General features: G+C 42.9%; 2 pseudogenes; both read left to right on the top strand.

Annotated features, from left to right (window-relative positions):
* Positions 1-4796: 4796 nt before the first annotated feature.
* On the top strand, positions 4797-4881 carry LOC123155106 (uncharacterized; annotated as a pseudogene).
* A 98-nt stretch (positions 4882-4979) lies between these two features.
* Positions 4980-5063, top strand: LOC123155105 (uncharacterized; annotated as a pseudogene).
* Positions 5064-5843: the final 780 nt, after the last annotated feature.

Here is a 5843-nt window from a genome sequence, read left to right as displayed (position 1 = left end):
CGAGAGGTGGATCAAAAAGTTTTAAACCCAACCATTTTGTCAATTGTGCATTAAATATGGCCTAGTATTTTATAAAAATGATTTGGTCCAATTTTGCAACAATTATTTGGTAGTTCCTTCACAAAAAAACCTCCTTTCGGGCACTCGAAAAATGGAAAATGGTTTTTTCGTCCAACGAAAATGAAAACTTCCTTAGGCAACATTGTTTGCCATCCCAATATGCACCCTTGTGCACAATATGAGATCATTTGAACAAACTATGCCATGAATGTGGCCATAAGATTGATCATTGGCTTGAAATCCATGAATCTTCAGAGATGATAGCTCATTTCTGAGAACACTTTTTTTAAATAATTACCGTATTACAAGTTTGTTATTTTTCCTAGGAACTTGGCCACATATGATGACACAATGCGAAGGTTTCCCAATTTTTTGATTTTTTTTGAATTTTTTATGCCCGTTTCAAAATGCAGTCAAAACGACGGGAATGACCGTTCCTAGCTAGTGGTTGAATCTTGGAATTTTTTTGGTGTTTATATGATTAAATAGATACTTATGTCCCTAGAAATGATTTTTTGAAAAAATAAATAGCAAACTATGAGCAGTTGGAGTTCAAATTTGACCCGCTTCCAGCTGAATCGGCGGGAATTTGCCTTTTTCACGAGAGGTGGAACAAACATTTTTACAACCAACCATTTTGTCAATTGTGTATTAAATATGTCCTAGTATTTTATAAAATTGAGTTGGTCCAATTTTGCAACAATTATTTGGGAGGTCCTTCACAAAAAAACCTCCTTTCAGGCAGTCAAAAAATGGAAAATGGTTTTTTCGTCCAAAGAAAATGAAAACTTTCTTAGGCAACATTGTTTGCCATTGCAGTATGCACCCTTGTGCACAATATGATATCATTTGAACAAACTATGCCATGAATGTGGCCATAAGATTGATCATTTGGCTTGAAATCCATGAATCTTCAGAGATGATAGCTCATTTCTGAGAACACTTTTTTTCAATAATTACCGTATTACAAGTTTGTTATTTTTCCTGGTCACATATGATGACACAATGTGAAGGTTTCCGAATTTTTTGATTTTTTTTGAATTTTTTATGCCCGTTTCAAAATGCGGTCAAAACGGCGGGAATGACCGTTCCTAGCTAGTGGTTGAATATTGGAATTTTTTTGGTGTTTCTCTGATTAAATAGGTACTTATGTACCAAGAAATGATTTTTGGAAAAAATAAACAGCAAACTACAAGGTAGCTATAGTTCAAATTTGACCCGCTTCCAGCTGAATCGGCGGGAATTTGCCTTTTTCATGAGAGGTGGATCAAAACTTTTTACACCCAACCATTTGGTCAATTGTGCATTAAATATGGCCTACTATTTTATAAAAATGATTTGGTCCAATTTTGCAACAATTATTTGGGAGGTCCTTCACAAAAAAACCTCCTTTTGGGCACTCGAAAAATGGAAAATGGTTTTTTCGTCCAAAGAAAATGAAAAGTTTCTTAGGCAAAATTGTTTGCCATTCCAATATGCACCCTTGTGCACAATATGAGATCATTTGAACAAACTATGCCATGAATGTGGCCATAAGATTGATCATTTGGCTTGAAAGCCATGAATCTTCAGAGATGATAGCTCATTTCTGAGAACACTTTTTTTGAAAGAATTGCCGTATTACAAGTTTATTATTTTTCCTGCTAACTTGGTCACATATAATGACACAACGGGAAGGTTCTCCAGTTATTTGATTTTTTTGAATTTTCTATGCCCATTTGAAAATGCGGTCAAAATGGTGTGCATGGTTGTTCCTAGTTGAATCCCTGAAAACTTTTGTTGTTTCTCTGATTAAATAGATACTTTTGTACCTAAAAATGATTTTTGGGAAAAATAAATAGCAAACTATGAGGCAGTAACGGTTCAAATTTGGCCCGCTTCTAGCTGAATCGGCAGAAATTAGTCTTTTCACGAGAGGTGCATCAAAACTTTTGACACCCAACCATTTGGTCAATTATGCATTAAATATGGCCTAGTATTTTGAAAAATTGAATTGGTTCAATTTTTCAACAAATATGTGGTAGGTCCTTCACAAAAACTCAAAACTTCCTTGGCGATAAGTTTAATCATTTGGGTTCAAACCGGCCTCATTCTCCCCCCTCATCCGCTGCCCACATGTTCTATGATTGTGAGTAATAAAATTGATGTGCTCCAAATTTGCAACAAATATTTGCTAGGTTCTTTATAAAAATATCATTTTGGACACGCGAAAAATGATTCTCTTACAAAAAACTCATATCTTAGAACACTTTTTTTAATGATATTTACATTATTCAAAGTTTTTTATTTTTGCTGAAAAGTAGGTTACACTTGGTGACAGAATGCGAAGGTTTTTTATTTCTATTTATTTTTACAAATTTCTTAGGTCGTCAAATAGCAGAGATGATTCAAAATCTTATTTTTAATCAATTATGACCAATTTAAATAGTCTTAACATCATCAAAGGAGATACTACATTCTGATTGGTCTAAAATCATCTCACGCGGATCATGGATTAAGCACCGTCCGATGCGCCTGGATCCAACGGCAGCCCACACCCCCCTCGTCGCTGTCACCCCCTCCCGAATCCCTCTCATCCTCGTCCACACACGAAACCCTAGCCCCCTTCTCCCAATCGCCGCTGCCGCTCCCTTATCCCCATCGCCGCCGCCACCGTCCTTCCCCTCGCGCTGCCCAGATCTACGCACACTCTCGCCGCCACCGTCCTTCCCTCTCCGCCTCACCTCTGTCTCCCACCACGCCGCTGCCACCGCCCCCGCCCCCGCACCATGGCCAGCCTCCAGCCCTGCATCGACGACGAGGAGCCTGAGTACCCATGCCTCCCCGCCCTCAAGTGGCTCCTATTCCCCGCTACCTAGATCCGCGTCACCCCATCCACTCTCTCGCCCGGACCACACGCCGGACCGATCCCGCACCCGCACAGCCCATCGGTGACCTCGCCGGAGAAGAGAGAAGAAGGTGAGAGATGGAAGCGGCGGAGGCCGCGGCCGGCGTGTAGCTGGGCTCCTCGAAGCCGCAGATCGCGACCCAGCTGGGCTCCTCCGCCGACCCGCACCAAGTTCCTCGAGGAGTTCGCGCGGCGGTTCGACCTCCTCGGGCTGGTCTAATTCGGGATGGAGGTAGTGAGCATCCGCCGTAGCAGGGCCGACGACACGGGCTGGAGGGTGAGGCTCTCCTGCGCTGGCAGCAAGCTGGAGGAGGAGGTTTGACGCCGTGAGATCAACCGCCGGATGCCATGGGCGCCAGTTGGAAGCTGCAGGGCGAGATCGACCGCGTCCTCAAGAAGGTCCAGGAGGGCGTCGTCGTCTTCGACAACATCTGGAACAAGGCACGCACGCACGCGCCTCCTTCTTTCCTCTCCCCAACCCCCACGCTAGATTCTCATGATTTTGCATGATTTTGGGGCAGGTCAACGACACCGAGAATGCGAACCAGAAGGAGAAGTTCGAGGCGGACCTCAAGAAGGAGATCAAGAAGTTGCAGCACTACTGGGACCAGATCAAGACCTGGATCCAGTCCAGCGAGATCAAGGACAAGAAGGTGACCCCTCTGTAAACAGATCAAGGACCATGATCTGTTTGGTGCTGTTTTCGGTGATGATTTGGTCCTTGTAAATGCCCTCCTTGTAGATTTAGCTTAGTACACTAGATCATGTAATCTGTGTAGGCTTATTACTCTGTGTGGTTTTATCTTGCCACTGCAGTGAAGATCAGGGATTCACCGGCAACGGAGTTAGTTCTAATATTTCTGTTGTAACAGTTGTTACATTTCTCATGTTTGATTCCTGTTCTGGAAGTCCAAGTAACTTACAAAGTACGTCATATCATGATACATATTGCATGCATATTTGGTTTCCGGTTGATGCATGGTTGGTGTGCTAGCTGTTCGTTAGTTCCTGCTGGTTGTTACTATTGCTCTTTTTTATTAAGGCAGTTAGTGTTTAACATCTATCGCTTTAGCGCCTAGCGACTAAATAATGTTTTGTTTCTGGTTAGTTAGGATGATTCGTCCGCTTGTATCCATTTTCCTGAACTAATTCTGTGTATTAGTTCGTTTTAGGTTAATTTTATACTATCTAGGACCATGTGTTTTTTGGTTAATTTTACTGTGTTGGATTTGGAAGCGCAGGCGACCTCCATGGACGACATCGACAATGAAGAGGAGGACAAGGAGGACGGCATCGACAATGAAGAGGAGGACAAGGAGGACGACCAGGACATGCGCGACCCCACCCCCGAGCCCAACGAGCTCGACGAGGACATAGTCGAGTCCGACCTCGAGCTCGACGAGGAGGGCATCGTCCAGTCTGACCATGACGGCGTGCCACAGAAGGTCCTGTGCTCTGCTCTGCCTGCCTCATTACTGCCTCGCCACCGCAATAGATGTTCTTTTTTCTTTTGTAATTTGGCTGGACTTGTGCGTCTCCGTTCTGATGCGTTTGTGCGTGCGTATGTTGAACAGTGACCTCGGATCTGGTGAAGGGCGCCAAGGAGAAGCAGCTCAAGGTCAATGGCCCCGTCAGGATGCTGCTCAACATCACCACCAGGAAGTTCCCCTGTGGAGTAGGTAGCCACCTCCCTCTCTTTGCCCTTCCTTACCAATCCCATTTGCTTAGTAGCTCTGCATAGTATATGGTCCTTGCATGCTCACAGTAGCTCGTTGGTGATGTGGGTCACTATGTTTTTGTGGATAGCTGACTGTTTAGGGAATTTCCGTGACGATGATGATGTTGTGCTGGGCAGAGGATGTGAAACATTTAGACCGCTGAGGCCTTTCCGGTCTTTGATGATCTAAAATTGAGCTTTTTAAAACTGATGCCTAGCATGCCATCAACGTTTTTTTGTTCCTCATCTAGAATGCAGCTCTGTGTGTTGGTGTGATATAATGTAGAGGAGTTGCATGTGACTCGTTTGTCAGCTGAGCATATGATGTTACAAGGAGATGCTACTGAGATTTTACGCCGTTGAAGTATCTTAAACCGAGCTTTTTAAAACTGATGCTTGGTTGATCTAGTTCTAGTATATTAGTTGGGTGAGAGTCTACTGTTGTTGGTGCTGTGTTGTCATTTCTTTTTATGTCGTTGAAGAATAAAAAAGATAAGCATTTCTCGAGCCAATGTCTGAAGTAGTTGCTGCTGTGTAGTCATCGGCTGAATCTAGTTTGGCAGCGCTGTATTTAAAATACCATAGTATCTCAAAGCTTCGGTATTGCAATGCGTGGGCAATGAATACTACGGTTTTAAAGAAAATACATTTTTCTCAGTTTTAGAAAAACTACCGATGCGTTTGGCTCATGTTGTTTTACTGTAGTTTTGATCGATAGTCACACAACTTAATCTAACTTATACTAAACCTACGGAGCTACACGAATCATTGTGTGCCGGCCGGCTGCATGCAACGCTGTATGGTCTTCTGACAGCTGAGCTACGAAGTTGCAGACGTGATCGGCAGTAGCTAATTACAAAGAATAGGAATCAGTATCTTATTTTAATTAGTGTGGTGCATGCCATTGAAAGCATACTGACATGTGGTTAGTTATGCTTGTGAACCAAGATGCACGGTAGTCAACCAGCAATGACACGAGCGACTTTTCCTCAGTTTGAGAAAAAGAGGTCTAGACCACTTTTTTTAATACTCCAAGAGAACCACAGTAACAACAATACCACTGTTTATGAAACCGTAGTTTTTGGTATAGCCAAATGCCTCAAAGTATTCAAAACTACAGTTTTTCAAAATCTATGGTATTCTAGTAATGCTTTGAAAATACTTTGCATCCAAACGGGG

This window comes from Triticum aestivum, chromosome 7A, assembly GCF_018294505.1.
Source record: "Triticum aestivum cultivar Chinese Spring chromosome 7A, IWGSC CS RefSeq v2.1, whole genome shotgun sequence".
Taxonomy (NCBI): domain Eukaryota; kingdom Viridiplantae; phylum Streptophyta; class Magnoliopsida; order Poales; family Poaceae; genus Triticum; species Triticum aestivum.
Note: the sequence above shows the minus strand (reverse complement) of the source record. Positions and strands in the feature narration are given on the sequence as shown.